General features: G+C 37.1%; 1 protein-coding gene across 3 annotated transcripts in view; it reads left to right on the top strand.

Annotated features, from left to right (window-relative positions):
* LOC126756675 (uncharacterized) overlaps positions 1-23,729 on the top strand; it is a 382,720-nt gene that overhangs the window by 25,028 nt on the left and 333,963 nt on the right. Inside the window, exon 1 of one of the 3 annotated variants that reach the window (XM_050469914.1) lies at positions 8,873-10,045. The exons of the other annotated variants lie outside the window; for them this stretch is intronic. The gene's annotated coding sequence lies outside the window, so the exon portion shown is untranslated. Of the gene's footprint in view, positions 1-8,872; positions 10,046-23,729 lie in introns of those variants that run through there. 3 annotated transcript variants of the gene reach the window in all.

Genomic DNA, 23,729 nt, shown 5'->3' on the forward strand with positions numbered 1-23,729 from the left:
CTATGGTCCGACCCCGTCGAAATAGCGCGTTTCGTGGGCATATCGTTGGATAACCTCGATGACAGCTTATCTAATCCTTACCATCCTAACGTGGATTAGGTATCCATAACAACAACCCACTTCCACTTGAAGTTTTTTTAGTATGACTTGTCCTTTGCTTGAAAAGAGGCCACATATTCAGCGATCACCTCTTCATTCGACGGAAATTTTTCACAGCGAGCATTCTTTTGAGATCTGAGAACAGGAAATATTCGCTGGGGGTTTTCATTGATTTATGGCGCGGTGCATTGTCCTGGTGAAACAGTCTCACAACGGCACTCCAAGTGCCAAGGCAATCTAAGTGAGATCTCTCTTAAGATTGACCTCTCAACCTAACCTATTATGCTATTACGTACCAAAACGTCGATATTTTGAGTTAAATTTCCTTTGCAATACCAAAAGTAAACACAAATTTACAAGCACATTGGTTTGAATTGAAATGCAGTAGCAAGTTTCCGATTCAATTTTAGTAACGCCGCGTTTCTTCATATTACTTAACTAGTTGTGTTCATTATATTTACTCAAACAAATTTCCACTCAAATTTAAATTTCCTTGAGTAAAAGTGAACATTTCCTTCATTTCGACTAATAACTTTTTTCTGACTTTCCGGTCAACATTTTCCCATTAACATTTACATTTGCGTTTCCGTTGCCATGACGTCCGTTCGCACTCTGCCTCATACTCGGCGCTCTTCATATTGCTGCGCGCTAGCATTCGCCTACTTAAGATTGCGTTTGTCTATTTGCTATGTGTGGCGGCAGTCCAAGTTGGAGTCGGGGCTGGGCGGCGCAACACTTGTAACGCTTTGTTGCGACAGAATGTGTCGGTCTTTGACTACACATAGTAGTTGTTGTAAGTGGCCGTTTGCGATTTGAAAGTTCCCTTGCGGGCGTATTTGCTGTGGCGTTGCTAAACAGCAGCGCGGATGTATGTGCCATGTATGTATGTCGATAACTGTAATTGCGGCGCTGCGCCGTAATGTACACACTTTTTTGCCTTTTAGGTGGCATCTCTGTCACGACTGATGCAATAAATTTGATAAGATTTCTTCTTGTCGAGGTTTTGCCTGTGTCTTTATTGCCTCTACCCTATTTGCGGTGCTTACTCGTACTTCGTTTCGAAGCGGTCTCGGTCTCGGTCTCTTTGGCGACCTCCTCCGGTTTGCATTCGTTTTGCTTTCAGTGGCATTGGCCAAATTAAAATTGCATACACTTTGCTTAAAAGGCAGGAAGCAATGGGAAATTATTGCTCGCATTGCTGCTACATACAAAACCAGAGCATTTTTCAATCGTGCGGTCTGGTTTCCGTTCGAGTTGCTGCCACTACGGCCACGTTGTCCTCTCACTGGTTGGTCGCAGTGCTGCGCTGTGCTTATGTAGGTGGTGCTCAGCGGCTTCCGTTTGCAATGGCAATTCATTTATGCCAATTTTACACGAATTTGATTATTAATGCAATTTCACTTATTACAATTTCTCCGGCACTTATTGGACCAACTGAAATATCTCGCCTTTCGTTTGATTCCTTTATCGTGGTTATTCGACTTTATGCTTTTTACATATGTTTATATACTTTGACACGTCTTAGATAGCTCGAGTAAACAGATCATGGAATTTTGACAGCTCCAACCTTTTCCATTCCCCACAAATATCGAAATTTTCTGTCGAAGCATTTTTGTGTTAGGGACTCACTTGGAACGCTTTGCTTTTTAAATGTGTAAGACCCAATAAATATCGTACTTGCCTTCATTACTTTCTACCGTCACAACGATCTTAGCAGCTATCGATGATTCGTACATCAAAACTAGTCGAAGACAGCTCGTAACAAGCCATGTGTCTAATTATTCCTCGACATATTCATTCCGAAAGCTCTCCCAACTCTCTACATCCATCCTGTGTGTCAACTTTTTCTTGTTTCTCAGCCTTGTAAGCTAACTATTGTTAGTTTTGATTATCTCGTTTTCTTTAATTCAAAAGTGAGGGAACTGATTGTGAAGGGATTTATTAATATAGTCCGTCTACTCCTTTTGAAAATGTCTTCGGAGTATAGTGTTGTGATGAGCAGTTCCAAAGATATATATTCTGTGTTCATAGTCTTTCAATCGAATACTTTTTGAACTCCAAGAAAGACTTCGAGTCTAGTCTCTAATCGGCTTCATCAACAGATCCAGAACTTTTCAATCTTTTTCCAATAATGGACTGTGTTAACGAAAAGTTATTTGAGATCGAAACTTTCTCACCGAATATTTCAAGAATAACAACGACGATAACTATAAGACGAAGCAGTAGATTTGAGGAGGGGGCCTTTGCATGTTGGAGATTAATCTGGAGGAACCACATCCTTCAGACTCTCCTCCAGAAGCGCTATTTCAGCGCCCACATCGTGTTCGACCCGCACGTCTTTGAACAGCTGTTCGAGACTGAGGACGGAGTTTCGAATTGACGAACCTCCAGAACTCGCTATTTCCGAAAGACTCGGATCATTCTCCATGGTCGTTTGACCATCTTCACCTATCATATCCACTGTATCTAAAACCTAAGCGCCATCAGCTTTGGTATTCGTCGGTATGGCTCCCTTAAGAGGGTCGACGGACTCTGCATTTTGCAGAAGCAGCACTTGCGATGTAGTTCCTCGGTTCTTTCCAGCCTTATTACTTTCATGTCATGTGTGGGTAGTGACGGGTTGGTGTATCTAAAGATTTCCTCAATCTCTCTCGCTGAGGAAGATTTAGCTGGAAGCCAGACGCGAGCTTTAGGGCGAAGCGGAAGGTCCGCTTTATACATAACCTCTATTAAGCTCTCTTCCATACCTCCCCCACCCAAGAGACTGCCTGCTTATATAAGAAAGCTGATGGCTCATCGTTCTCAGAAGTCTGACCAGCATATTTATCACCGTAGCCTTCCACAATTTTGGCCGCACAGGCGGTCTGCGTTCAGCTTCCTAGCTTTCGCTGTCTTGCTTCCACCCCCTTCATGAGTCTAACAAAGGTTCCTTTGCTAGTGCTGGCAATTTCGCCGCGTATGAAGGCTCTACCCACGTCGTTTGCCGGTGGGTTTCCACCGGCTTCCCCCATCCAATTTCCTGCAGAGTCACTTGCTGTAGAAACTATTGTTATTGCTGCATTTCGCCAGTGACGGTTAAGTTGTCCTAGGAGCATAACTCCCAGAACCAGGCATAGATCTGAACGTCGGTTTCGACATCCCTTAGCTTCCCTTTATTACCTTTTCGTCAACGTTTGTCTTTTTATTAGTGTCCATGCAAATAAGGGCCCCAATCAAAGCCGCTATTCGCCCCCCGGAAAGGGCCTTTAATGTCCCAAGATCAGTAAAGGCGTACCTTTCGGTAAGTAAAACCGTCTTTGGAAGGCTGGTGAGTTCTTTTGAGAAGCTTTCGTACTTTTTGAGAAGCTTTAGTACCCTATACTGACAAGGAAAGGCGCTTGAAACTAACGTGTTTTCAAATTTTCCACAGACCATATCATCCTACCGAATATGTTCGAGACATCACGAACCTTCGGATTTGACATCATTTTTTTATAATCAATGAATTAGAAAGGTTTACCGGGCTATGAATCTTTTGCAAATAGATGTAGACATAAAATTTTTGCAGCTGGTACTATGTACTAAGTAAGAGTCCATAAAATCTCTCAGCATATTTTTAACAAAATTTATTGTGGCGGCTTTAGTTTCATATTTTCATGGGAATCAAGGCAAGATTAGTCTAACTTCAACTATAAAAAAAATTTTCCAAAAACCGTCTGGCTGAGGTGTTCCTTTGAACAGGTGATGCTTTGAGTCCAGCGATATTCATGACAAAGTTGATAATTTCGCTTACTGTCGGAGATTTCTGTCCAGCGTTTCAATACAAATTAGTCTTCATCTCCCTTTTTGTTGGGGCTGTCACATGAAAGAACTAAGTAGAACTTTAGTGCTGAGTTGTTTAGTCGAAGACACCGAAACCCATGTCGTCGTCTTCCTCGGACTCCGACTCCACCAAACGCAGCGCTATATCCACATGAAAGCACCGTACAGTATGGCAAGATTAGTCTCTCCCCCTAGACCTAGAAGCAATAACACCTCGAACGCATAATGTAAATGTGTCCAGCTTTGACTGTATTGTTTTTATAGATTTTTATTACAAACTGGCAAGAAAAACATGCGGCGGATAATAAAGCAAAGAGCAATTGAGGGAAGTGGAAAGTTTTACCAACAGCCACAGACAAAACCTGATAAGGGGAAAACCAGCTGACCGCCATGGCTGGCGGATGTTCAATTTCCGCTTTGCTTTACTTCTTCACTCCAGCTTACGACTCTATTGGCGTTGAGATTTTTTCATTATTATTTATAAGCTTAGCCTTTTTGATTTGTCGCTTACGTTATCGAACAGGCGCTACAGAGTGCTGCGGAGAGTGATTGCAAGAAAAAAGAGCGGCATTAAAATGGAATAAAACTGTGTAGGCTTGTGGCTTACGGGCACAGACCGCAAAGACCGCATAGCACCGCAAAGAATTATCATTTGAATTTGCCACTGCTGAGCAACGGCGAGAATGCCACTTTGAATTGATCCTGCTAAAGCACCACTTCAAGTTGGCTGGCTGAAGGAATTGCGAAAGATTGCAGGAGGAACGCAGGCAGGCAATGCGGAAGCGCACGAACGCGGGTCGGACCGTGGAATGCAAAGGAGAATATGTGCTGCATTGCGGCTCAGGAAAACAAATGCAAATAGGGAGAGCTGACGCTGCCGGTGAAGAGTCGTTGGTGTGGGCGCTGTACAAGCTTGCGTTTGAAGATTCAAAAACTGGCTGTGGGTTGCTGGATGGGCTGCCCAGCTCTGGGTGGCTGTTCGCATTTTGAGCGGATTGAATGGCAGCAATAAGCACTTTGGGTGCGTGGGTAGAAGTGGCACCCTTCGAAACATCGAAACATGTCAAGGGCAGCTGGTGGAAAATCCGTTTACTTGCCGCTTGTATTAACTATTATTATTCAAATCCGACCAAAGCAAGTGCCTGCTAGGCGCCTGTACCAACAGAACACGTGCCACCACCACCACCATTCAAACTCGTCGAAAAGACAGCGCGCGAACTCTGTGTCGAGAGTTGAGTCGTCGTCTTCAATGTGCCACTGAAATGGCGTTGGCAGTGCGCTGAGGCTGTACAATTTTTTGCACGAACGATTCTGCTGTCACACTATAATCAACCGTGCTTGCCACTGTAGTGATGCCACAGCGCTTTGCGGCATATTTTGTCGAGTTCCAGTGATTCAATGCGTTTGTAGGAGTTCAGCGGCTCAACAGCAGATCTGCATGGCTTGACTCAAGCGACAGAAAGTTCTTGCGAATTTAGTGATTTCATCTCACAACTACCACACCCCCGCCACCAATAATCGCTGGCAGCAAATGCCACTCAATGCATCTACAAGTGGCTGGCTTATATTTATATTTACATTTTACATTCAGCGACTTGACAGTTGACAGCATTGAGTGACGCTGCCAACGCATAGTAATTGAAATGCATTAGAAATACGGGCGGATTTCAAATCCACTCGTCATTTGTGTGTGAGTTTTGTGCATGATATCTTCAAGTTACGAATTTTTGTTAACCCGAATCTCTTAACTGTTTCTGGTAGCTTAGTGGTTTGAGTACTGGGTGGGTAAATGACGTATTTTCGGTTTGAGTCCCGACTAAGCGCAAACCCCTAATATCCTATTAAAGAAGAGCCCGCTCCGAGGATACCGTTTAGACTCAATTGAGGATATAAAAGCTGAGTCGAAGAAGACTCTGATGGCCATCACGACGAAGGATTTTTCCAAGTGCTATGATGACTGGAAAATTCGTTGGTATAAGTGTATTGCAGCGGGAGGGAACTTTACTTTGAAGAAAATGAAATGGACAACATTCACCTTTCAATTTGATCACAGTATAGCATATTGGCCCTGTAAATGGTATCGAATGCTTCAGTTTCATGCGTTTTTTATAGTTTCTAGTGAAATTTACGACACTGCTTGAACCAAAGATTTTTTAAAACTCTCCAAATTACTGCGAAATAATCGACAGGCTATATTCTCCAAATATGATCACAAGCTCTAGTCCAGTAGATCAAAATCTGGACTTCCTTACGTCCAAATACCTGCAGCTGTGAAACCAGGAACATTGCCTTTAAGCCCATGCTGGGTGGCTTTTGCCTTGTGTGCTGGAGCAGAACTTTGCTCTAAGATTCAATGTTCTCCAAATATATCCAAATAGAGTTCCTTTCTTAAAAGTCTGTTTTTGACAGATCGCTTGTGAGTCGTGTCCAGCTGTCAGATAATTTTTCTTCATTATTTTTTGGCATTTCATCATGGAAAGACTTACGCCTAAACATTGTTTACATGTCATTCAAATTTATTACGAAAATTCACCTTCTGTAAAGAACGCTTCGCTCAACCTATGGTCTACATAATCGGTCTACTGAGCGTACTATTCGCAACACTATCACCCATCTTGAGATCCAACATTAATTTTTGGTTAATATTAGATTGAATGGATCACGTCCAGCACGCAGTGTTTAAAATATAGTAACCGTAGGTGAGAGTGTGCATGAAGACCGAGACTCGAAAGTCAATTCGACGCCGTTCGCAGCAACACGGGCGACTTGGCGCATTTTACGTCGAGATCATAAATTGAAATCGTACAAAATACAGCTTGTGCAAGAACTGAAGCCACTCGAGCTTCCTAAGCGACATCGCTTCGCTCTATGGGCTCTTGAAAAGTTCCAAAAAGATCCGACGTTTTCGAGGCAAATTTTGTTCAGCGTTAAGGTGCATTTCTGGCTCAATGGGTATAGTAATTTGCTAAATTAGTGCTTTTGGGACGAAGAGCAACCTGAAGAGATTCAAGAACTGTCAATTCATTCAGAAAAAAACGGTGTGATGTGGTTTGTGGGCCGGTGGAATCACCGCTCCATATTTCTACAAAATGATGCCGCTGAGATCGCATTTGATGCTTGAAATTTAAGCTCTTGAACTCGACGACCTTTGTTGACAATAAAACGGCCTCACTTTCCACATATCGTATCAATCCATAGACTTAATGAAAGAACACTTCGGATCTTGTGATATCACACAACTAGGCTTTTTCTTTTGGAGATACATCTCTAAAGTTTAAGGTCTATGCGGACAATCTCATTTCGATTCAGGCCTTGGAGCAAAACATCACGCGTATCATACGCCAGTTATCAGTTGAAATGCCCGAACGAATCATCAAAAAGTGGACTTAACGGATGGACCATCTAAGACGTAGGCACGGCCAACATTTGAAAGAGCTAATCTTCAAAAAAGGTTGTGATTTCGAATGATTATAAACATTCCCCATTAAATTTGAAGTTTATGCTTTTTTTTTAAAGTAGGGAACCTAGAAGTGGATTACCCTTTATTGCTACCGGTTTTTGATGGAAGGGACTGCAGGAACGTGATTTTAATATATGTACACTAATCACACGCTTACACAATGCGGCTGACGGATAGAGATGACTGCAGGAAATGTCAGAATCAAGACAAGAAACAATGGACCATCTCTTGTGCCCTTGTTCCGCATTGGGAACGGTATGAGAGACTGGAAGTGGTATTGTTTGTGAGAAAACTCCTTATTACATTTGAAGTTTATGTGGTTTTTCTTTAAAAAAAGTAAGGAACCCCGAAATGGATTACTCTTTATAAAGTTGCTACCGGCTGATAGAAGCAACTTTAGGAACATGGTTGGAGTACACACTGGTTACACACCTATAGAATGAGGCTGACAGATAGAGATGACTGCAAGAAATGTCACGATCAAGACAAGGAAACAATAAAGCACCTTTGTGCCTTTATTCCGCATTGGGAACGGTATGAAACACTGGAAGTGGTATTGCTAGTGAGACCACAGAGTCTGTTGAAACTTGCGTCAAGTCCAGGTATCCTGGAGGTTGACTACACTTCATGGACTTCGTATTGGAAATCCATTTGGTAAAGCAAAGGACCAGAACTAGTTTATGCGTGGCTCATTAGCTTAGCGGACTAACCTAACCTTATCTAGTGTAAAAAAATAGTTAAGGGGCACTGAAAATCTACGGACCTCCAAAGTTTATGTGTAAACTAAATTGCCTGCATTTGAGCTCAGGAAAACACAACACTACAGGGCTGTGCACGACCTATACCAATTCGCTTGCGCTGACAGCTGAAAATACCTACACGAAATCAAAAGCCACGCACACACCTGTAATTACATATGTATATTTGTCGGAGTATAAGATTTTGTATTTGTCTGCGTTCATGAGTGTGTGCGTGTTATCAGCGCGAATTTCGGCAGTGGCGCTTATCACTTGTTGGCCACCACGTGCCTGCCGACGCGCTGGGCACATTTTTCAGCAATGTTGTTGTAAGCACAACAACAATAACAACCATATATAGCAAAGCAATGCGCTCACACATACAAATGCAAACGGGCTTAAGCGCTCTCTACAACAATAACTGTTATACAAATGCGCCACGCGCTTGCGTCACAAGTGTGCCACTTCCACGGCGTTCCGGCCGTTTACTACGCGCGCCAAATTCATTCATAAAACTTGTTGCCGCACACAACCCGTCCGGTTGTTGGTAAAGCTCAGTACGAAATGGGCTGACAAGCCGAAAAGGCCTTTAGCTATGCGCGTGACTACGCCAGCCCAGTGCATGTTGTACGTTCCCATGTATGCGCGGTGTGTTTATGGGTGTGTGTGTGTGTGTCTGTTTGACTGTGTGTGATGCTAGCCGAGCAGCTGCCGCCTTGCTTGCTGGCTTCTGCGACGAACAGTCTACGGTTATCCTTTCGGCGGTGCAGTACGTAAGCGCGGATTGTGCGTTCAGTTCAGTTTGGAAGCTGTGTGCGTCTCGTGTGGACAGACACTCCGTGTTGTATTTGGTGTAAAGCGCAACAACAAAAGTTGTAAAAAAAAAAAACGGAAAAATCATAAGTGAAGTGTGGCGAAAAAAGTTAGCGGCACACCTCTGTACTTTGTGTGGCAAGCTGGAGTTTCAGCTGTCAGCCGCACATTCTGGAGCAGTTGAGTTACTGCTTGTTGTTGTAACTGCTGTTGTAGTTGATTTTCAACACGAATTTCGTGCAAATTTATATTCGCGAATAATACTTTGTAAGCGTGCGTTCGAAACAAAAAAAAAAATTAACGGTAAATACTGTTGTGCTCGCAAAACAAAAGTTTTCACACACACACACATGAAATTGGAGTGTGTTGTAGCCGTGTGGCATTGAAGCAAAAGTCAAAAGTTGTTAATAATAAACGCGGAAGGAAGTTCGTTAGTGTGCTGCGGCATGTGGCTTGTGGCGCACACACACCAAACATACACACATACATGCATACAACTCTCCAAAGACTCAGCTACGCCAGTTGGCCAATTCACAACTAGTTTGCGCAAGAGTTTCGCCAATAGTTTAGCAACTTTTGCTGCAACCAAACCGGAGTTCGTAAAGTGTTTGCGTATTTACCCAGTTGTTGTTGTTGTTATTGTCACGGCAAGTGAAAATTTATACACAAATACATATAAGCGCATATTGTCCCGTTTGTTGTGCGTTTTCGTGTGTGTGTCTAAAAGGGTTTCAATCAACTCAGCGCCAATCCCCAGCGGTTCGTGCCGTTCATACGTTCGCGTTACGTGCTTTATGTTTGCCAGTTATGCTATCTCACGCCCATAAAGTGCGCAAAGCAGCGCTCAAATATTATATTGTCAAATAAATACAAAAGCAAAGTGTTTTGTTTAAAGTGTTTGGTTCGAGAAAACAAAGAAAAAATTGCTTCGTGTATGAAATAAAAATTTTCAAGTGCATAAAATATTTAAGCGCATTAAAAGAAAATAAAAATAATATTTCCTTTGTGTTGACCTTTGCTGTGCGCGCTCAAAGCTTTTGTGTTACTAATTTATTCACAGACAGCTTGGGAATTGCTGCAAACTCACCATCAGGCTCGTGCACGAATATTTATGCGAATGGGAATGCATTGAATGGTGAGTGAATATGGTGCTTAAAAGATGCTTTTTAGTTTTGAAAACTTTCTTTATTAAATTTTTTCTTTGTTTTTAAACTATTTTTTGTTTTAGTTTTATTTTTTAATAAATTAAATATTTTTGTATTTAAAAATTTTTTTGCTTTTAACTCTGTCTTTATTATTATTTATTTTTTTAAGAGGGTATTCTTGTCTAGGATTTTGAAAAAAATCGATTTTTTTTGCATATCTTGAAAAGTTGGACTTTCAAAAATATGACCTTGGAAGGATTTTTGAAAATTCGTCTTATTTTCGGAGAAACAGCCGATTTTGTGACGTAGCGTCCGTGTTCACTAGAATTGTCTCCTAAACTTTAAACGCGTTTTTCTCAAAACTGACTTTTTCGGAACGATACCCACGATTTCTCAGGTTCTACTGAACAGATTTACTTGAAATTTTTATAGAGTCTTCTTTATAGGCTTGTCTATGGTTGGAACTAGCCCCATCCCCAAATTTTTATTTTTATTATTTTTAAAAATTCGAAATAGTCAGAAAAAGTGATCCAAAAAACCTTTTTTTTCAGGCAGTCGCCATTTTGTGAAAAAATTTTTTTCCCACTTTTCCGTAGTTCCGGCCATTGCGACATTATTCTAGATTAATAATATTTTTCTTTTTTGGTTTCAGATAACTGGGAGGGTTGAAATCATGGTTATGGTCACGTGGAAATTTTTAGAGACCCCCCACTTCGTCAGCTCATAATTTTTGAAATTTTTTACATTTTTTAGTTTTAATTTTTTTCTGTACTCTTCTAAAATTAACAAATAACTAATAAAAAAATGTATAATAAAAATATTAAGTGCCTTTTTTACGACACTTTAAGAATTAGCTGAAATTCATGTTTCTAGACCAGAATACCCACTTAATATTTAATATTTTTTAATTTTTTAATTTTTTTAAAATTTTTTTTCAACATTTTCTTGCTGTTTTCAACTTATTAATTTTGTATTTTTTGTTTTAAATTATTTTTTTGTAAACTTCTTCTCTTATTATGTTTTTTAACATAACTTTCTTATTTTTTTCTTATTATTTTCTTATCTTTTGAAAAATCTTTTAATTTATCAATTTTTGTTTAGTTTTTAGAACTAGTTGTATGTCTTAATTTCCTGCTTTTTAACTTTTATTATTTAATTTTTTTGTTTTATTCTTTAAACTGTTGCTATGTACCTTTAAAGCAACTTTTTAATATTAATTTTTTTTTGTTTTTTAAGCGTTTTTCTGTTAAAATAATGTTAAATGTAATGTTAATGTTAAATACCTTTTTTTAAATTTTTTTTGGTTTTGAAAACTTTTTGTGTATCTGTTAATTTCGTTTTAATTAGTTTTTATTTCTGGAAACATTTTATTTATTTTATTTTTTAACTTTTTTTTTCAAAACTGTTTTATTTTTTAAACTTTTTTGTGTTTTTAAAATTTTTTATATTTAAGATAACGTATTTTATTTGTTAAATTTCTTTTTCTAAACTGTTTGTTAATTTTCGTTTTAATTATTTTTTATTTCTTAAAACGTTTTATTTACTTTTTTTTTACTTTTTTTGAAAACTGTTTTATTTTTTTAACATTTTTGTGTTTTCAATATTTTTTTTATTTAAAAAAAAACGTTTTTTGTGTGTCTAAATTTCTTTTTCTAAACTTTTTACTTTTAACGTTTTTATTGTTTTCAACTTTTTTAGTTCAAAAATTTTATTTTATAATATTACCATTTTGTTTTTTAAACTAATTTTATTTTTCTTTTTTTTTTAATTTCTTTTTCTAAACTGTTTTTACTTTTAAATTATTTTCTTGTTTTCAAATTTTTTGTTTCGAAAACTATTTTATAATATTTTACCATTTTGTTTAAAACTAATTTTTTTTCTTTTATTTTTTTGGGGGTTTTTCAACATGTTTTTATTTGTTCAATTTTGTTTATTTTGCAAAATTTTTATATGTTATTTGTGTATGTTTAAACTTTACTTTTATAACCTCTTTTATTTATTTTTTTTAACTTTTTGTTGTGTTTTTAATTTTTTATTATATTTAGAGAACTTATAGGTTTTAAATATTTCTATTTTTAAATTTTTTATTTTTTTTATGATTTTAATTTTTAAATATTTTTTGTTTTTAAACTGTTCAGATAATGAAATTTTATTTAGAAGTTATATTATTTTATTTATTATATTATTATGTTGCTAAAATATGAACAGAAATAATTTTTATAAAGCATTTTTAAATCTAAGTTAGCTCTATTGTGGCTGAGTGCACAGTTTTTAGAAGTAACTCTAAGTATCCAGCTCCATTTTCTGTGCTTTTGGGAAGCTTATCTGGACTTTGTGTGTTAATACTTTCTGTTCGATCAGCTCCATCAGTTTATCTTTGAACTCGTTTTTCCTCAAAATGCAATTTTCAGAGTCGCTTGAGTGATTATCTTAATTGTGATTATGATGTGATGATCTACATACAGATAGTTTTTCATACAAGGACTTCAGTTTTTTAATCTGTTCGAAAACGAATTGTGGCAGGCCAAAGTCGACCAAAATTTCAAGAAAATTTTCTACCAAAAATTGTAGGCTGTATTAATAGGTTATCCCTTAAGATATTAAGTATAATTCACGAAATTGGAATATTAGTTAAAAAAGATGGCTACACCAATTGTTAGTCATATCATCGAAAACCAAAGTGTTTATTAAAAAAATATATTATATTTTTCTTCGAAAATGTCGATATCTGCTAAACTCATCGCTTTTGCTATATAAGTACGGCAAAACCAAGTTTTCTGGATATTGTTATCCATCGGATTACTTTAATGCCTTAAGCAATAATTCATACCAACTTTCCCAAATGTAAACTCATCACGATGCTCATTTATATGTACATACATATTTTACATGGTATCCGACGTTTCCTTTTTGGTATTACAAACTTCATATTAAACTAAGGTATACATAGGGTATAAAAATTAAATTCGTTCAGTACCCAACGGATTATGAAATAAAATACCTTTTTAATCCATAACCCAACTACTTTTGACTTAATTCAAGCTTGCTAACCGTCATCTAAGTTTCCATACACTTGTTATAAGCCTGAGCTGGGATGGCCTTCAGTGCTTTAAGCGTATTTTGGTTTTTCAGTTTCGAATCATTTTTGGAGCGCCATTTGAACAGTTTTGACGTCATATTCATGAACCATGAATATTCGTTATTTATTGAGAAAGCAGCCAATTCTGCCTGAAAAGCACTACCGGTTAGTCTAAAACTGGAGTTGACGGAGAGCTGCTTATGGAAAACTTTCCCTCCAACCTTCACTCCTAGTTTTGACGCATACGTGGAAAGCTCACTACGTCTCGCCTCCAGCGACTACTCTAGCCACAAGTAGCCTTAGTGACGTAGTGTTCCAAGTTCTCAGAAATGCAGTTAAATGGAGGAGAGAATTTCAGTGTTCCCCTTTTCGAACCCCTTTTATACCCGACATCCTTGAACCTTAGAGCGCACTTCGCAGCAATACACCTGCCGGCAACTCACATGAGTCAAGTTTTCGATGACTTCCTGAGCTCTACCGGATGCTTTGTGCCACTTGTGTTTGTGATAGAATATACTTCCTTAAATACTTTTTCAAAATTTTCTATAATTTCGTTGCCGTGATTCTATTTTGGAAATGTCTAATTGTAAAATCGCGAAGATGGTACTCACTCTATAATATATTTCTATCAAGAATATCCTTGTATTTCAAATTCCACAACTGACTATTACAAGCCACTTTTTACTTGACTAATATGATATTAGTAAAGTAACAGTATTATAATAATGAGAGGTTAGTGACTAGAATAAGCTCGAGAGCCCTAAATTTCCTGCCGGGGCAGGTGTGAGCTGCAGACCTCACCCGCCTTATTCACCAGACTTGTCTCCCTCCGATTATAATTTACTTTCATCGATGGGAGTTCGATTCCTATTCGGAAGTCGAAAAATGGTGTCAGATTGGTTTGCTTCAAAAAACGAACATTTCTGTTGGCATTATATCCACAAAATTTCCAGAAAGGTGGTCAAAATTTGTTAAAGGCAATTGTGAATAATTTGAACTTATGAAGCATTTTAGGAATGTTTTTTTATTTCTATACCCGATTCACTAACGCTGAGTGATCCAAATAGAAACTGTTTTCTTCTAAAAACAGATTTTAATCCACCCAAACGAATTGGGAAAATACTTGAAAGCTTAAATACTATATTTATGTGCATCGACCGGCATCCCACACGCCGCTTGGCCAATTTATCAAAAGTATTTCTATGCAAATTCGTTTGCAAGCGCAGCAGCAAACTAACGGCGAATGAACTCAGCATAAAGAATGCAGCTGCATGAAGCTTTTTTGCCACCTGAAGAGAAGCGAAAATATATTATTTTCACTTTTTTCTTGTATCGTGGATGTCGAATATGAAAGTGGAAAACTCCAGTTGCAAGGCAAAAGGCTTTGCCGAAAGCGCTGATAAACGAAATGAATAGCGAATATTTTGGCAAAGCGGAATTAAAATGTAAATGCATTTAAATAGACAAAAATGTACTAAGCGAAAAAGGAAAGGTGGTCAGAATGGGCAAGACTATTTAAAAGGGTTGCTTTGTGCAACAAAAAGTAGCAGAAAAATGGCAGCTGATATGCGCATATTCATGTATGGTTTTAAATATTTTGAAAAGAAACAAAGAAGTGCTGCCAACAGTCTCCATATAACTGTTTTTTGCCACAAAAATGTTTGCAGTTTTAACCTTATTTTCATTTTAGTAATATTGCATGCCAATAAATTGTTTGTGAAATGCAAAATTCAGTGCAAGCAAAGCGAAATAAAAATTTTTAAAAAATATTTTTTTCGGTTCACTAAATATTTGCGCTATCAAGGAGCAAAATGCATGCAAATTGCTATATGCTAACTGGCGTTATTCTGGGCCTGAGGGCCTAGAAATGGCGCAAAATTGTATGAAAGCGTTTATTTGTATAAATTTATTAATTTCGGGTATAGGTGACCGATAGGTAGGTCGAGTGTGAACAATATATTAATATTTTCAATTTAATTTTGAAACGTTTTCAATGAATTTTATTTAATTAATAAAAATAAAGTTTCATCGCTATTTTTTCTTTGAATTTGATTGTTTCATAACTGGTATGTATTGCCATTTTGTGAACGACTAAGGCTTGCTTTCAAGAGTTCGAGTTGAAATGCTTTAATTGATATTATATACCGATTACATACTTTACTTTCAGGCATTTGGTATTCAGCACCTCATTCAGCTATCACTAGCTTAAGCTGAATAAGTGAATTTGTCATTCAGCACATCATTCAGCTATCACTAGCTTAAGCTGAATAAGTGCTGAATGATCTCAGAAAAACTGAAAAGCCATGAAACTGCAGCGTTGGTGTATTTAGGGTTATTTCTTAAAAATTTATTAAAGGAAAGTAATTTTTGAAATTCCCGTGAATCATTTTAATAATTATATGCAGGAAAACCTTATATTGGTATTCAGCGCGTTATTCAGCCTGATTTAATTTAGCTGAATATGTGCAAATGATATTCAGCGCCTCATTTAGCTACATCGAGCTTAAGCTGAATAAGTGTATTACTAGGTTAAGCTGAATGACAGCAGAAAAGCCATGCAACTGCTGCGTTGGCGTGTCTATGCTTATTGCTTAAAAACTTATGAATTGAAAATATTTTTACACATGCCCGGGAAATATTTAAATGATTTTAAAAATTATATGAAGACAAACATTAATTAAGTTTTTTTGTTAAACATAAATGTTTGTTAATTTTAACAAACATATAACTAGCTAATGCTAGACAACATGCTTTCGAGTTGAATTTTCAATAAATAGCAACTGCTTACAACATTTTTAGGCGCTTTGGTATTCAGCGCATTATTCAGCTATTAATTGTTTAAGCTGAATAAGCTTTGGTATTCAGCGCATTGTTTAACTGGAACTAGCTTAAGCTGAATAAGTGTTGAATGATAGTATAAAAGCTGAAAAGCCATGAAACTTATGCGAAAGTGTTTTTACGGTCATTAAAAAAAACTAAATAAAAATATTTTTAAAATCATTTTTCACAATATTTAAATCATTTTGAAAATTATACGAAGCTAAAAATTTAATAATTTGTTTGCTTTTTAACCGGATTTGGAGTTATAATGTCTTAAATTACAACCATACACGTCTTTTCGGGCGTTTTGCTATTCAGCGCCTTAGCTGAATAAGTGCTGAATTGTAGCAGAAATGCCCGTTTGAAAGCTAAACTCCAGTGGTTTTAGCTTATTCAAATGAAATTTACAATAAAATGATCTTGAATAGTATTTGTTATAATCCGGGTAAATGTTTGACTGATATTAAAAAATATATCGAAGCAAAAAAAATTTTATTTTTTAATTTTATATTTTTTTTAATTATGTACTTAAAACTTTATATTTTTGCAAAAAAATTTAATTATCTTGTAACGTTCAGAAAACTTTATATTAAACAGATCCATTTATTGCCAAATAATTCAACAAACTTTAATACTTCGATTGGTGATGAAGCCAGCTCAGAGGGTTTTTGTATAAATATAAAATTCTCTCCGTGAACTTTTACCACAAATCACTTGTATTAATTTAGTAACTTTAACTAGACAGCCGTTAAAGCTGGGCTCCAACAGTCTCGAGCTATTGATTTCAAAGTGAGGTGGCCTCTGTAATTTCCTTTTTTTACTGAAAAAGGGATTATCTAAAAAAAAATTTGAATGACGGAAAAGAATACCAATTATGCTGTGCTTTTACGAAGATAAAGGGTTGAGTCATTCAGCTTGTATTAAGACTGATAAATTTAAGGATTTAGGAAGTAGTTTTCCAACCACCGTGTTCAGACATAAAAAGTGGCTCCCAAAAAAACGAATTGTACTCTAATGAAGAGTTAGAGACATAAACTCTCGCCTATTTTAAAGAACTCGCAGCTTTATGCGACATATGGATATTTGATTTTGAAATACGGAAGGATGAAATGCATTATTCTATAAGGCGATTAGGCCTAAGAATAAATAAATACAGATTTTAGTTCCAAAAATAATCCTTCGCTGTTGAATCAAGGACTTGTTAACTTGCGCCACTTAATATTCTCTTTAAAATCACTCAGATCAAAACAAATAGTGGATTTGTTAACGGTAAAATTGTTAAAATAGCGAGTATTTAAATTAAGCGACTTTTCGTAAATTTTTTTGTGTAAAACTACAGTGGATTCATTAAAATATTTGCATAAATAAAAACGTGTCAAGTGCGGATTTTAGTGAATTTCCCTCAAATTTCCAATTAGTGTGAATTTTTTAAATTCCCAGTAAATTTTTTATGCCTAAACCACTTTACTGTAAATGACTTTTAGCAACCAATAAATATATTTGTCTATACTATTAAACAAACTGTTATTTGAGTGTTTTTCTAAATAGTCGAAAAATATATTTTTTCAATTATTTTTTCGCGCCATTTTCCTCAATTGATAGAAAAGCACTCATTTCGGTTGCTATTTTCAAAAACAAAAGTTAGTGATGCTTCATTCGATTGGAAAGTAATTAAAATAAATTTACATATTTGATTTTTAAAATATTTTGCGAAGTGTTTAAATTTATTTGGCAACTGCTAAGGTAACTATTTTATAGTTTGGCGTATTTTATTTCCATAATTGAGGTAATTTGCAGTTTGCACAGAGCCAACAGTATTTTTTGTTTTTATTCGATTAAATAGAATTGAAAATATATTATATTTTAGTTTTCAGCACATTGACTTTTTGTATTGAAATATTTGGAACTTAATATAAACAACTGAAATTATGTATTTTTGAAAGTTAAGCTCATTAGAGTACTCATCTACTTTACACTTTATGGTATATGTAGATCGATAGATCAGGTTTCGGTGCTTTGTTTCCATTTACTTATCTGTTTTTAATACTTTTTTTGAGTTCGGAGTTTAGCAGTCATGGTTTCTTCTTCCACTTGACCAGCTCGCTGAACAAACTGCTCTTTAACTTAATTAAATCTAAAAAATTTTATAAATGATTTATGTAAAAATCCATGCAGATAAAAATCATAGTAAAGCGTTTCGAAACTTGAGTCTGAACTTGAATATTTTACAAAATTGCAAAGATCCAGCAATAGCCTTCGGAGCACTTTAATGAGTTATACATTTCTCTATATTGTATTCATAGAGAGATTAAGAAAACGATAATCATTCATTGGAAAAAAATTCAATGTTAGAAACTCTGTACGGACTAAATAAATTTCTTTATTAGTTAAGGATGCTATCGAAGCTGCAACTCTGCTCCAAATCTCAGCAGAAGTGTGTGGGAGAGTGAAGGTAATCTGATCTCAGCAGATAAAGGTTACTACACCACTTAACACCTTCATCAGTTGGGATCAGATTACCTTAACTTTAATTGGTTCTTCTACCAAGCGATAGCATGACTTAAAGAGTAAACTTCACCAAGAAGTGAAAGGTTGCTCATAGCAGTCAGGCTGAATGGAATTATTCGACTCTCGAGCTACTGCACCTTTTGGGAAGTTGGGAAGAAAAAACTTTGTCATAATTCGATAGAGATAAACATTCAACGCTACTATCGCAATGAACATATAACCATACTTAGCGACGGTCAAGCGGCAATTAAAGTAAACTCTGCCTACGATATTAAATCATGCAGAAAAGGAATAGACAGAGATAGGTATTGTCAACAACTCCAAGGCATGCGCTATGCCAAGTTGCTAACGGGGCTCTAACCACCCTAGGGACAAACACCGGCTAATTGTCGCATTCTACACTGGCCACTGTAAGCTGAAGAAGCACTTACATAACATGGGTCTAGCTTCTTGTGCGAATTGCCGCTTCTGACAGAGAGCCTGAAACTCCAGAACACCTGCTAATTGACTGCCTACAGACGCAGGATAAAGTCCCTTGGATCCATGTTTTCAAATATGGTTCACAGCGTCTCACTAACACTTATCAGCGAACTGAAATTTATCAAGATGCTGGGTCGCGTAGCGTATCTTATCTATCTTAGGGATGTTTTCAGAGATATATCACTTTAATTTTTTTTTTCAACTAAAGAAAGCTTTCTTCTTCTGACAAAAAATGTGCTCATAACAAGGAATATATTCATATATAAAGATAGCCAAGCGGCTAAAATTACTAAAATGATAAATTAAAATTATTAAATTACTCTTAGTGTTTCGTCTTAGATAATGAAAGCATGCCTTAGTCTCTAAATGGATAAGGCATCCTATTTCTCTATACAAATATGTAAGCTTCCACAGAAGTACTGGGCGGTCAAAGAGAATACAATAGAAGAAGGCGATTTAACTGCCGTACGCTAATAAAGAAGAAGAACAGATTTCAAAATAGACCCCTAAAAGGCCTCGGCTCATCATCAGATAGCCACTTTACCTATCTTTTGAAGAGAACATTGTGCTTATGATCACTACTATAAGGACAAACACAAACGAGCCAAACTTTTTTCATATCCGACCTTATCTGACTAATATCGAACCAAGCATTAGATTTTAACTGATCATTTAGTATTGATCTATCCACACCGAACCACAAAAAGTTGTGTATGGAAGTCGAGCAAACCGAACGAAGTTGGCAACATGGCAGTCTCATTTCCTAGTATGAATCGTTGACCAATAATTCATTTTCCAAAAGATGTATGGCTCATTGAATCATGGTGCTGAAATTTGCACGATTGCTATGGATGTGAGCAGCCAAGTATGTGATTTACGGATAATGACAGTAATATTTGGTCCACTTCTTCCGTTTTGAAAAGCTTTGAATCAAAATTCTTTCGGTATGCAAGCCACAATCTGTTGTGTAACTGGATTTGAATGCAAAGGAATCTGAGTATCTAGTGGTATAGTCTTTGCTTGGTAGTTTTTCGCAGTATACTGAACATAACTGTCAAGAAATATGTCGTAGCTGACAGCTGGTTTGACAGTTGAGGCAATTCTTGATTTTTAAACAAACAGTAGCAAAGGCTGTATTTTTAATAGAGTACTGAATAGTTGTGAGCATATCTGGAGCGAGCAGCAGATTCATTAATCTGCGAGAGCTTGGAACATAAGCTCTGAGAAGCGGCATTTGAGTTCGTTTAAACAAGAATTTTAGCTTCGCTTCTCTGCTGCTCACACACCAAAGGTAAATATTTAAAACTGACCTTTTTAGTTGTGAACTCTGTGAAAATTGTCTAGCACTACTTAACGCCAGTCCATAACTGTAAAGAAATTTACATACTTACTTACATAGCATATATACTTGTACATGTTTATGAGCGCCGTAATTTTACAGGTCCTGAAACTCATTGGACTTAATGGAAAACCAATCGAGTCTAACATTGCTGCAGCTACTGCTACAACAACTAAATCAATTGCCGTTGTACAAAGCAGCGTCTAGGTTACAACAACAATAAAAGGTCAGCAATAAAAGTGAGGCTTCACGTTGAGGGCCAGCATAGCGAGAGAAGCAGCCGCTTTCGTGCGAGCAAAATCAATTTAAAGTAAACTTTGTAAGTACGGCAGAGTATTGGTGTACGCAAGTGGAATTTTTTTTAGTATAGCCGGTGTCACATGCTATTTAGTATTAATTCTGAAAAAAATTGCAGTGGTTTCATTGTGAATATTGGATGGGACTTTTAGTACAGTTACCTCTGCTTCGAAGTCGTCTAGTGATGCTTCGGCCGAAAATGTTCCTATTACCGGGAATCCCTTATATGGTATGGACAATACTACAAGGTTAACAATGCCGCCTGGCCATCTGTATATATAGTAACTTTCTGAATTCTTCTCTAGTTATTCAGTAGAAGACTCGAGGCAGTCTTCTCTATGCTTAGCACATTCGCTTGGAAAATGCTATCTGCGTCTGGCATGCAGCATGACATTGACATGAAATTGTTGCACATAGTGCCCGTAGACATCGACGGAAGGTGTACGGCTACGAAAGTTGCTATCAGACTGAGAGAATCCGGGTTCCTAAAAGAACACGTGTCTGAACACTCGGAAATCCTCACACACTTTGACTTCATACCGGATCACTTGGATCATGGAGTCGCCAAACCGAAATCTTTCGGCTCCTTCTCTGCTTATATACCGGCGTCAGAGTTGTGGGTAGGAAGCAGCCGTTGAAGTAGAGAGGCAGAGAGCTTCTTCACGGATGGGTCAGAGCTTGGAGGGAAGGTTGGTAGAGGGGTTAACAGTCAAGAGGTCTCTATCAACTCCAGCTTCAGACTTCCTGACTATTTTAGTGTCTTCCAAGCCGAGGTTGCAGCCTTTAAGGTAGCAGTACATTTACTGCTCCGGAGTGCAGCCTACTTCAGAGAAGTGACCATCCACTCAGATAGCAGAGCGCCGAAAATAACCTTGAACTCATTAACAGTGCGTTCAGGGTTGGTCAAGGAGTACCTTAACTCGCTATCAATAGCATCGAGTATTTTTGTGATTAGACTTGTGTATGAATATCAGGCCACAGCAGATCGTAAGAAATTGTAAAGCTGATGAGCTAGCAAGGAAATGCACCCTAGAACTGCTATCGGTAGAATGGGAACGGGTTGGTAGTCTTGTGTTAGTAGATAGCTGGGCTTCGTTGAAGCTTGGCCATCATCAGTACATGCGTTGTCGCAAAGGCCGTTTGGCCCAAGATCGATCGCTAGAGATCTAGTGATTTCTCAGTAAGGCTAGCCTCAGCCTAGTTGTGGCGCTTTTAAGAGACTATTTCTCAACAGCTTCCATGCAGTAACGTTGGGAATCTTACCAGATGTCATATTCAGAAGCCATATGCGATAGAAAACAACTCAACAATTTCTCGCCACTGTCGCGTTTGGGAGCGCATACCTTCAGACATCCCACCGAATTGGCAGGTAATGGAAATTAAACGCCTATCCAAATTTGTATTCGAACACAGGCTTTTTTTTATGAGTTCAGTTCTTCTTTGCGATCTCTTGAGATCAGCAATCAAACCTAAACTAACATTATCATGGGATTAGAGAGAGATATATATATATCAAGATCTTCCAAGTAGCCCCCCGTCCATTGATTGAGTTAGTATCCACCTCTCTGACTAAACCTCTCTTCAAAGAATAGGTTTACTAATTTTTGGATCATAAAATACTCATGCAGAGCTTAAGGTTCGTCTATGGTTTCTGAAAAATCCAAAATTTTTGCTAGTTTAGACTATACTTTAAGGTTCAGTAGTCATTATAGAATTGGTAAAATAGTGAAAAGAAGAACTTTGCTATCCAATCCGCTTTAGTGTCGAATAGTTTGCGCATATGATTCCTCGTTCAGCGTGGGTGTTTGGCTATTTTTGCACATCTTCACTTGGAATTTTAACTTTACATCCGAATAACAGCATATGGCATCTGTCTCGAAGCAACATAAGCCGAGAGGCCGTCTTAAAAAGTACTCGTATGCTACCGAAGATTGGACCTTTTAAGTTGTGAACTCTATCAGAACTATCTAACATGTATGATACCGAAGATTGGCTCAGTAAACGTCATTTGGTATCGAAATGTCAATATAAAATGTTTCTATAAAACATATTCGTTTTGAGAATTGGTGTTTCCGCGTTTCCATCAAAAAAAGTATTGCACAAGATTATGCCACAAAAACCTTCAAGTTCTCACCGCTTCCTCATCATCGGTCACACGCCTGTCGCCTGCGCACAAATTTAATCCAATTACTTAGTCATTGTCAAATGACAACAACTTCCAGCTGGGTAAGCGCGATTACATTTTTCAATTGTCTCTCTTCCGACGTTTTTTCGCCTCGTTTTCTTATTACCACTTGCCGCTTTTTACGAGCTTCATACTTTGTAGTGAAATATCAAAGATTTAAGACGCTTTTATGGTTGAACAAAAAATGCACTAGACGCTCTCGCTCTCACACGCAAATAAAATTAAATCTCTCTCTCTTTCACACTCTAATTTGTTTGCCCTACTTGTGGACGACCGAAAAATGTGGACACGTACAATGTTGCCGCATTTTAATCATTTAATTCCCGTTTGGTGGTGAGCGACTGCCGGCGAGTGCGAGCGTACATACTCGTATAAAGCGTGTAACTGTAAATTGAAACATATGTTGGTATGTATGTTTGAGTTTCAGTAATTTTGCAGCAGCTTGCTCTATGCAAATTTGTGGTTAGAATTTCGTGTAAAATACATAAAAGAGATTTGTGTTCAGCAGCATTTTGGGTTACTCATACGCCAAGGCCAACGCAAGAGATTCGTTACTGCTGATTTATTTTCTTACGCTTGCTTTTTTAATTTGCGAAATTGACCGTGACAAGCAGTTTAGCAAGCAGTGAAGGAGAAGATTTTCGAAGATTTTAATTTGTCTTAAATATTTCTCTATCAGTGACTTAAGTGTATGTGGCCGCAGTGAACAGGATGAGTTCAGGGTATGGCGTTGAAAATTTAATACGCGAATAAGAGCGGATAAAGATTGTTAAATATTTTGTTGTTGCGCTGTAATACAGTTAAAGATTTAACATTTCATTAATTTTGATATTTTAACATTTTTTCTTTTTACTTTTCATATTTAAACATACCACATATTCTTTATATTTGTTTAAAAAATTGCAATTATTGTTCAAAATCTAATTCTTGCAATCCTTACTTGACATACATTGTGACAAAAAAAGT

Source organism: Bactrocera neohumeralis, chromosome 4, assembly GCF_024586455.1.
Source record: "Bactrocera neohumeralis isolate Rockhampton chromosome 4, APGP_CSIRO_Bneo_wtdbg2-racon-allhic-juicebox.fasta_v2, whole genome shotgun sequence".
Lineage (NCBI taxonomy): Eukaryota > Metazoa > Arthropoda > Insecta > Diptera > Tephritidae > Bactrocera > Bactrocera neohumeralis.